Consider the following 11,291-nt stretch of genomic DNA (forward strand, 5'->3'; position numbering starts at 1 on the left):
GCTACATATACAGTGATATCTGAATTATATGCTGAGGGAAAAAATTTCAACAAGTGAAACATTTAAAGTCAGATTTTGAAATGTTAAATACAGAGTGAAAACTTTCTTTTACAATTGAATTCCTGATGATATAGTTTTACCTGGAATGGTCACCTCTAAATTGTATATATTAAAACATCTTTCTGTTTTCTGATGGGCTTGCTCATTTTTCAGGCTTTTTAGACCCATTTTTCCATGTCCTTGTGTATCACTAGTTTTCTGACTAGTGTTCAGAGCATATTACCTTTCCTTACCATTCCCAGCTGAAAGTTGGGGGGTGGGGAAGAAAAGATCAGTAGTCTTTCACATAAGATTTTTGTAAAATAACTTTTGAGAAGAAATGCAAAGAAAAAAGAAAATCTAGAGACCTTTCTTAAAACATCAATCTATTTTAAGTATGTAATTTGTACCTACTGCATAGTCAACACTTTCCTTACCCATCCTCTCAAATTTGAAGAAATAGCATTTACTGTTCAAAAGATTTAACTGAGAGAATCATCCAAGAACTGAAAGTTCGTTTAGATGTTGAAAGCGAGTGTTCATGGTCCTTGCTTGTTATATGCATTAGTATAAAGTTTTGCATGTAACACATTCTACAGTCACCACATTTTTTTCTACTTTTAAATTATAAAAGTAATAAAATCTGACTTGTAGAAAAATTTGGAGTAATTAAAAGAAAAAAAAACCTTGCATATAATCCTTCCACCCACAGAAAACCCATTATCATTTTGCCTATTTTATTTCAGCCTTTTTTCATGTACATTGGCATATGTAATTTGAATGTGGTGTTTTTTCCATGCCATAATTTTTTAAAATTACTGCACAGTTCAAATGAGGTTTTTGTTCTTTAAAAAGGTTTATGAAATAATATTCATTAATTTTAAAAAATGCAGAAAACTGAAAAGAAGAATAGTTACAGTCATCCCAACCTAAACTCCAGAAACAACTGTGCTACTGCTTTGGTCTTTTCTACAATAAATGTCTTTAAGCTGTTATTCTTACTTTCTGACAGTTCATTTGATATTTACCTATCAGGTGTATTTTCTTTCTTTTTAAATCTTTATTCAAGAAAATATAGAAAATACTCTTCAAAGATCAATACTGAAAATGTTTATTTTTGATGGGTAACTTCCTCTGAATTATATGTGTGTGCTTTCTAATCACTTCTGCTACCTTTACACCATTTTAAATACAAATCAATATGTAAAAATTCATCAAAATGTGCACTTAATATACGTGTACTTTTTTATATGTATATTTCAATAAAAAGTAAAAAATAAAAATAAATAAATAAATAAATACAAATCAATAAAAGTTAAAAAAATGTATGAACTATACTTTAAATATGTTTTTTAAAATAAAAATATAAATGAGCATATTGAGTATATAGCCCTTTTAAAAAAATGTTTTCCTGCTTGAATTTAATCTAATCTTTTTTATCTTAATCAGATTGTTATTTACTCAAGGTAAATACCTGAGAGAAAATAAAAGCTTTTCAAGTACTTAATGAATTGGCATTTGTGGTTTAAATTCTTAGAGTCCATGTTGGTAAATACTAAAAATTTTTTTTTTAAATCGCAGAATATTGTAATAAGATATAGTCTAGAATTGATTTTTAAAGTTTCATTAAGGATTTCTGCAAGGAAATTTGGCCTTTAAGTTTATTGACAATAGCTATTATGCTTTAATTTATTAGATTTCATCTATATAAATACTACCTTCTTTACCTTCTTAATTGACATTTTATGTCATTTACTCTTAAATTTTATGCCAAAATAGTGTTAGCGGGCTTTGACATAAAGTAGATCCGAGTTCATCATGCTGACTCTGCTTTTTGACAGACTGCATAAACGTGCACAAATTACTTCATATCTCTGATACTCTGTCTTTATCTGTAAAAATGGATCACTACCTTATTGGATAATTGTAGGGTTGCTGTGCATATTGGAAATTGATCTAGCCAATAACCTGGCATTTAGTGGATACTTAATAAGTGGCAATTTTAGTTACCTTATATAGCAAAAGTGCCTTTGGCAACTCTGAAGTCAGCTAGTTCTTTACTCCACAAAAAATTTAAAGGAGTGGTACTCTGCTTCCTTTTGATGTTCAGTGGCAATGAAGGACAACCTATTTCTAGAATGAGTGATTTTTTAAAAAAGGATTTTGGTTGAATTTTGGATGTTCTTTAGATTTTAATGCAAATTGATTACTGTGCTTCATATTCTGGAAGATGCTTTGAGATATTCATGTTCAAATGTAATGCAGAAATTAATTTTGATTACCTGTGAACTTACAATCTACATATTAAAATAACCTAGACTTAAAAATGGAGAACTCAAAACATATAAAGGTAAAATGCCAGTGCATGGTAGTCATACAGAATGTGTGTTGTAAAAGGGATATTAAGATACAAGTGGTAAAAAAAAAATATACAAGTGGTAGTTGCTTTTCTGGAGAGCTTCTGGGTTGGTGAACATGTGAAGACCTGGGGAGAGTGGCATGCTGGAAGGCCATGGAAACTCCAGGCCCTTTCCCACATACCTTCCCCCTATACACCTCTTCCATCTGGCTGTTCCTGACTTACGTCCTGTTACAATAAACTAGCAATCTAGTCCTGGATTCCCAGGAGGAAGAGAAATCAAGTAAAAGACAGATAAGAGGCTCCTGGAGTTGTTTATGGTCCTTTTGTGGGGCATCCTTGACTTGAGACTTAGATTTCTGAACAGAAATTTAGGGCAGATCCAGAGGAAACTGAAAACAACTTCCCAGTTACTGGGCATTTCCAGAAACAGAAAGTGACAAAGGCCCAAATTATGACACTAGAGGATGTGGCTATGGAGTTGACCTGGGAGGAGTGGTCCTCCTGGACCCTGCTCAGAAGGACCTGTACTGGGATGTGATGTTGCAGAACTACAACAACCTTATTTCAGTGAGGTAGCAAGCTCTCAAACCAGATGCGCTCTCCAGATTGGAACAAGGAGAACCACCATGGACAACATTAGATGAAGTTTATAGTCAAACAAATCCAGAAATTGAGGAAGTTATTGATTATCCGCTGTGGCACTTGCAAAAGCAAAATATGCCAAAGGGGATGGAGCAGCATTATGAACAGAATGCATTTGGAAATATTGTTCTTCAGTGCAAGTGTCATTTTCCTTTAAGGCTAGCTCATGATGTTTGATTTACATGGAAAAATTTTGAAGTCATATTTAGATTTAATCAACCAGAGTAGAAGCTATGACATAAAGGAGCCTGCTGAGTTTAACGGAGATGGGAGATCCTTTGTCCGTGCAAATCATGAGCAAACTCATACTGAAATTCAATTCCATGAAAGCAGAAAACTCATCAGGACTGTCACAATTCCTTAAACGTCAGCCAACACAGAATAGAGAAAGCCCATGAGTGTACCAAATTGTGAAAGCCTTCCTCAAGAGGTCTTCAGCTCACAGAACATAAGAGAATTCATACAGAAAAGGGGCCCCATGGATGTGTTGTATGTGGGAAAACCTCCAAGAAGTTTAAGCTCACTGAACATCAGCAAATTCACAAGGGAGAGAAACCCCATGCCTGCAGTGAGTGTGGGAAAGCCTTCCTCAGGAAATTTCAGCTTACTGAACATCAGAAGACTAGTACAGGAAATAAGCCACATGTGTGCCGTATGTGTGGGAAAGCATTCTTCAGAAAGTTCAAGGTAACTGAATGCCAGAGAGCTCATACAGGAGAGAAACCTTATGAATACACTGAATGCAGTAAAGCCTTCTGCAGGAAGGCAGAGCTCATTACACATCAGAGAAACAAACTAAAGAGGAGGAAAATTACATGAATGCAGCAAATGTGGAAAAGGTTTCATTCAGAAGAGCAATCTTATTATACATCAGTGAACTCACACTGGAGAGAAACCATATGGCTGCACTGAATGTGGTAAGGCCTTCAGCCAGAAGGCTTGCCTCATTGCACATCAGCGATTTCACACAGGAAAGACTCCCTTTGTGTGTACCAAATGTGGAAAATCCTGTTCTGGGAAATCAGGACTCATGAAACAGAGAATTCACACTGTAGGCAAACCCTATACATGCAGTAACTGGGGAAGCCTTCACTACGAAGACATTGCCCACTGTCCATCAAAGAACTCATATGTGAAACATAAGAGGATACACACGAGAGAGCATGTAGATTCAGTGAAGGTGGACTATCCTTCCACAAAGGGCCACAGCTTATTAGACACTCGTAAACTCCTGCAGGGGGAAAACCCTATTAATACAATGACTGTGCTAATGCCTTCTGTGATCTCTCAAACATTATTAAACAGGAGTGGGCTCCTAGCAGATAGCAATGTAGTCACTGTGGGACAGCCAGTTGTCAGATGTGCACCCACAGCAGATAACAGAGAGCTTGTACAGGAGAGAAACCTTATGAATGCAGTGAATCTGGTCATGCCTTCAAAGGTCGATTCCATCTTATTTTATGTCACAAAAAGACACATAGGGAAAAACTGGTACATTCAATTTGGAAAAGACTTGATCAGTAATATCTGGCTGATTGTGTGGTTATATGTCAACAGAAGCATATGAATGCAGAGTCTATGAAAGCCAGGTTTTGGAAGATAAACCCTATCTATCACCAGTGATCACCACAGATCATCAGTGAGCTCATAGTAGATAGGAATGTGATAGTGGACGATCCCTGCCCTCAATAGGTGTGAGATGATATATACTGGAGAGAAACTTCTGGAAGGCAATGAGTGTGGCAGGGTTTTCAGTGGTACATTATGCCTCATCTATTAGCAGATGAAATCATTTGGAAATAAAATACTGTGAACACACTAAATGTGGAGTACAATTAACAAAATATTAATGTTCTTGTTAATCAAAAAAAAAGATTCAAGTGGCAGTTCAATACATGTAAAGTTCTGAAGTAGGGATATAAATTATACTAGGGTAAGCAGAATATATATGCTATGGTTAATGTAGTTAAGTATTAAAACATTTAAAAACCCAGCCAGATAGTCTCTCATTCATATGAAACACACCTTTAAATACCATTTTTTCTATCTTCTCAGGGTCAGCGTTTAAGCCTTCCTGAATCAGACATTCTAGGTAACCTGAAAATTGGACTGGAGCTCTTGGGATTGAAACTGGGGCATTTCAGACCAAAAACCAGGACAAGTTTTATATGTAATTTTTAAACAATATGAATTATATTGCTTAGCATACCTGTTGAAGGCATTATGAAAGGTGATTCTGGTTGATTTTTTACTTTATATTTAAACAAACAATATATATGTAGTTCAGTGTGATTATACTTAATCCTTTAAGTTTTCTTCAGCTGTTTTGATTGTGAAGAAGCAAAACCTGTATATTTTTAAATTTTTCTGTATAATCCTAATATAGTTAATCAGAAGTTAGGTATAGAACTATTAGGAATAATACCCAGATAACTTGAGGACTTTTGTTCTGAAGAGAAATATAAAACTAAAAATATATAGAATTTCAAAGCTGAGATTATGTTCTAAAAGTTTTATTGCTTATTCTTTTAAATATTTTTATTGGGAAATTGGAGGGATGGGAACAGTGCTGGGGAATTGGGGGAAAAGGAACAGACAAGTTGCTGTCGTTTTTGTTCTTCAGTCTAGTTGTGGAGGACGTTGCTTCACTGGCCCAAGTTGGCACCATCATTGAGCTCTTCCCGGAAGAGGCAGATCAGTCGCCGGCTTCTGGACGGCCGCTCACTGTGGCTGCTGGCCGCTCATGCTGGCTGCTGGCTACACACGGTAGCCCATGGCAACCCACTGCCACAGGGGCTGCAGCCTATGCCGTCGCCGGCGACTCATGGCAGCCCAGCTCCAGGTTGAGCTGTTGTTCAGCATCTTAGCTGTGGAGGGCAGTGTCACTGGCCCTCATATGTGGGATCCAAACCAGGGCCCTCTGGCGTCCCAAGCCAGCTCTTAACCATTGGGTCACTCGGCCGGCCCTTACCTTATTTATGTAATGTACTTTTATTGTCTTCCTACTCTCTGAATTACTGTATTTTTGTCATACTGTCTTACTATACAGTTCACCTTTCAAGAGGCTTTTCAAATTTTCTCACACCATAAAAAGAGAACTTTTGCCATTTTTGCTATATTATGTATATGGAAATAGATGTAGAAAGATGGGTTAGGTGATGCTTATCCCTTATAGGTGATCAAATAAACTTCAGAAGAGCATCTCTGATATGCTACCTACCATTTGTAATATACCATGATTATTATTTTTAAATAATCCAGCCAAAAGTACTACCAATCCACTAAAAAAAGATTTGCTGGGGGAGACTTGGTGAAGGCAGGTGTCTGCTTCATGCACCTCTGTGTCTCCAGTGCCTGGCAAACAAATGTTTGTTGAAAGAATGAATGAATTCATTTTACCCTTAAAATTTCACCCCCGAAAAGGTTACAAGATTTTAAATTTAGTTGCTGTAACTCACTCCGATGCTGATGAAGACCTAAAACAGAAGTAAACAGAAAATACTGATTTTTCAAAGCTGATGAAATCCAGGTATATCATGATTATTACAAATACAAAATTAGTCCTTAAAAATTCAAGGCTGGGGCCGGCCGAGTGGCGCGATGGTTAAGAACTGGCTTGGCACACCAGAGGGCCCCGGTTCGGATCCCACACATGAAGGCCAGTGACACTGCCCTCCACAGCTAAGATGCTGAACAATAGCTCAACCTGGAGCTGGGCTGCCCTGTGTAGCCAGCAGCCAGCGTGAGCGGCCAACAGCCACAGTGAGCAGCCGTCCAGAAGCCAGCGACTGAACTGCCGCACCAGGGAAGAGCGGAATGATGGTGCCAACTTGGGCCAGTGAAGCAACATCCTCCACAACTAGACTGAGGAACAACACGACAGCAACTTGTCTGTTCCCCTTCCCCAATTCCCCAGCACTGTTCCCATCCCCCCAATTCCGCAATTTAAATGAAGATTTAAATACAAATCTTTAAAACAACAACAAAAACTTCAAGGCTGTTTCTTCCTATTCCATCTCCTATTCTTGAAACTCCAGGGAGATGAGTTGGGGGGAAGGAGCAGTGACGGCACCAGTCTCCTCTGTGAAACAGGTTATGAGCTGATGAAATGGGGAGAGGTAGGAAATGAAATTGCTGTGGAGTGGACCAAAGGCTCAGTAGAGGGGCTGGCTTTGGAGCTGGAAAATATTCCTATTACTGTCCAATCTACTTCCCACCCTCCCCAAATAAATCCATGTGTGCATTTCTGAGTATAATTTAGAATGATTTTTTTGTTGCTTAAAAATTCCAATTTTGATCTGGTACCAAATTTGGAATCCTGAGCCATAAAGAAATTTAGAATATGATGCTACTGAACTATACAATACCAGAGTGAGAGTTATAAAAGTACTTAAGGGTGAAAAATCAAAAGGTTCGATTTAGGTACCTTTATTGGTTCTTGTTCTGTAAATATTTTCTTGTTTGTCTTGCTGCTGTTTAAGTGTTATCCCCAGAGGTATTTAAAGCATTTTGAAATGTCTACCCTAGTGTTATTCAGCAGTGATTAATACCATAACTATTCATTTCCTTTTTAATGTCGCATTGCTTTTCACAGCGTTCCTCACCCCACCAAATATCTCAGTAGGCTTCCAGTTTCTTCCCATTTAAACTGTCTAAGCAAATGTTCTTCTGCCTGGCTCCCCAAAAGGATTCTGAACTGCCTTGTAGAATGGAAATGTATTCTGCTCTGGGATATTCTATTTACCTTCGTAGGGCCCCTCAAACCATATCACTGGATAAACCCTATTCCTTATGACATTTAAAAATTATTAGCAAGCCTTCTTCAATATCAATATTTGCTTTTTTATTTTTGAAAAACAAGTTATTGAGAAAAAGTGCTATATAATGTTTAATAAGCAGCAATAATATCATTACTATTTTGAGGTTGGCAAAGTGCTTTTACAGTATATTATGACATTTGTTCTTCACAATAATCAGATGAAGCAGGTAGACCAAATGTCATTATCTCAATTTTGTAAATGAGTAAATGGAATTTCAGAGAGGGAAGGTGACATAATAAGTGACATGGCCAGGACTTAGAACCAGGTGCTTTGATGTGGTTTGTAATCCTTTCTGCTCATTGCCCCTCAAGGTTGGCTTCACCTTAGAATCAAGTAAAGAACTTTTTAAAAACACTGATATCTGTGCCCCATCCAAGACGATTAAATTAGACCCTCTGTGGTGGGGCTTGGCATCAGTCCTTTTAAATGATGTCTCAGTTGATTCTAGTATAGAGCCAAAGTTGATAAGCACTGTGCTATACTCATACTTTACTGGTTTAGTACGAGATGAGTGTGAAGTGGGAAGAACATGTATGTGATCAAGCACAGTGTTTCCCAAAGGGGGGTCCATGGACCGTGATTCATCTGGGGAAGCTTGTTAAAAATGCATCTTCCTGTACTTCACCACCAAGGGCTGATAATTGAGAACTGTGATCAGGAGGCTCAGCTATTTACAAGTGCTACCAGTCCAGAGCATTCACATTATAAAGGAGGCTAGTTAAAGTTTTGAATTTACAACTATAGTTTTCAGTTGTCCATAGTCCAGCTGCACCATAAATGCATATTCAAAAGGATTAGACTTGTTCTTTGAAACATCAAATACCCATTATTAATAAAAGGGTCGTTGTAATCACAGAGGTAGGTTAAAGAACTGGTCAGAATTAAGTAATTAGGACAAGTGAGCATAGATAAAACTTATAAAATGGGGGAAAATCATCTATAAATACAAGATGGGAAACAACTAGATTTTTACAGCAAGGTAAGAGAATGCAATCTGAGGTTGATTTTTAATTATAATGGGTGAGGAGTGGCAGTGTACCTCTGAAAAATAGCACTTATATTGCTTGATGAAGAAATACAGCATGTACAATTCATGGCATAGTTATTGCATTAAACTGTGCATTGGTTTGGTCATTTGCATGTGCATTATTTGGTGAGGGTTGTATCAGTCAGGGTAAGTTAGATTATGCTGCAGTAACAAACAACCTGAAAATTTTAGCAGCTTATAATAACATTCATATCCAGTGCTCATGCTTCATGTCAGTTACTATATATAGCTCTACTCCACATTCTCTTCACTTCAAAGCCCAGAACACTGATGGTCATAATGGCAGAGGGAAAGAGAGCATGGTGAACTGTGCACTGGTTCTTAAAGTTTCTGCATGGAAATAATACATAGCATTTTTTTTCACATTTCAATTGGACGAAATAAGTCACATATCCATGGCTGACTTAAGTGCCTCAAGGAAGTTTACTTTTATCTTAAAAAAAGGAAGTGTATATTTATATTTAGAAATCATAATACAAATGTGCCACAGCAATGAATCTATAAAGAATTCTAGTATAACATAATACTAGAATTTTAATGAGAGCAATGCTGTTTATTTGAATACAAGGAAAGAGGCAATAAAATTAAATTATATGGAAAAAATTTAAATACCAAAAAAACAGCTTGGCAAAGGTTAGGTTTGAGGAATTTCTTGTTTCCCCTCAATGATGTGTTTGTATGCATGTGTGTGTCTCTTGGTATTTTAAATATAATCTACTAAAATATGGGTGGTAGATTTGGTGGGATGGAGAATACCTCTTGAATTATTTTTTTTAATTTGGGAATTGGGGGATGGGAACAGACAAATTGCTGTCCTTTTGTTCTTCAGTCTTTTAGTTGTGGAGGACTTTGCTTCACTGGCCCAAGTTGGCACCATCATTGAGCTCTTCCCGGACGAGGCAGATCAGTCGCCGGCTTCTGGACGGCCGCTCACTGCGGCTGCTGGCCNGCAGATCAGTCGCCGGCTTCTGGACGGCCGCTCACTGCGGCTGCTGGCCGCTCACGCTGGCTGCTGGCTACACATGGTAGCCCATGGCAACCCACGTAGCAGGGGCTGCAGCCTACCCGTCGCCGGCGACTCACAGCAGCCCAGCTCCAGGTTAAGCTGTTGTTCAGCATCTTAGCTGCAGAGGGCGATGTCACTGGCCCTCATATGTGGGATCCGAACCAGGGCCCTCGGGCATCCCAAGCCAGCTGTTAACCACCGCGCCACTCGGCCGGCCCACCTCTTGAATTTTTTCAAAGCACAGAATTCTGCTTTAAAGTCACTCAGTGTTACTACTAGGAAACCCTAAATGGATACGGATTCTGTGTTATATCTCTTTTGAAGGTATACCAAATTAAACCTACATTTGAGCTAGTACTATTACATGGGTAATTTAATACTTAGTAGGATTTAAATATCATTATTAGTGATCTAAAAATGTATACTTAGTGCCTGAGTATAACTGGCACTTCTCAAATGTTTCACACAGTTACTGAAAGAAAATGGTTTCATTTTGTCCAAGAAAATGCAATCTAAATAGATAGAAAGGACAAAGCTATATAGACTGAGCAATTTTTAATACTTGGAATTTGATTCAAATATACAATAACTTTCATTTATTTTCTGGTAGCCCAGTGGATGATTTTGATTTGAAGAATTAATGTTTAATTTACATATTTTATTTATAATGCATGATATTTATCTTTGCTTGAACTGTTAATTGAATTTGTCACAAGGGAAAAATTGTCTCCCATCACTTAAGCCCTATAAATTTTCTTTTCCTTGTGATATAGTAAATGGTCATTATTTGGTCATTACAGTAAGTAACTTTAACATCTGTATGTTAGAGGCTTTTTTTATTAAAATTTATTGGGGTGACAATGGTTAATAAAATTACATAGGTTTCAAGTATACAATTCTGTAATACATCATCTATATATCACATTGTGTGTTCACCACCCAGAGTCAGTTCTACTTCCATCATCATGTATTTGACCCCCTTTACCCTCTTCTACTATCCTCCTCCCCGTTTCCCTCTGGTAACCACTAAACTATGTCAATATCTATAAGTTTTTGTTTCTTTATTTGTGTGTCTTGTCCCTGTGTTGCTTTCAGTTTTATATCCCACATACCAGTGAAGTCGTATGGGTCTCGACTTTTTGTTTCTGACTTATTTTGCTTAGCATAATGATCTCAAGATCCATCCATGTTGTTGCAAATGGCAGTATTTCATCTTTTCTTATGGCAGAGTAGTATTCCATTGTGTATATATACCACATCTTCTTTATCCAGTCATCTTTTTTTTTATTGTTAGTTTCAGGTGTACAGAACAATGCAATAGTTATCCTTTTCACCCTTTGCACAGAAACAACCCCCTCCCCCATCTACTGCCCT

At 37.5% G+C, this 11,291-nt stretch overlaps 1 protein-coding gene and 1 pseudogene across 10 annotated transcripts in view; both read left to right on the top strand.

Annotated features, from left to right (window-relative positions):
- The window catches only part of CNKSR2 (connector enhancer of kinase suppressor of Ras 2), a 265,333-nt gene that overhangs the window by 75,095 nt on the left and 178,947 nt on the right, over nucleotides 1-11,291 (top strand). The window lies entirely within an intron of this gene.
- LOC109395207 (zinc finger protein 649-like) lies at nucleotides 2,853-4,610 on the top strand (annotated as a pseudogene).

This window comes from Hipposideros armiger, unplaced genomic scaffold (genome assembly GCF_001890085.2).
Source record: "Hipposideros armiger isolate ML-2016 unplaced genomic scaffold, ASM189008v1 scaffold_13, whole genome shotgun sequence".
NCBI lineage: Eukaryota > Metazoa > Chordata > Mammalia > Chiroptera > Hipposideridae > Hipposideros > Hipposideros armiger.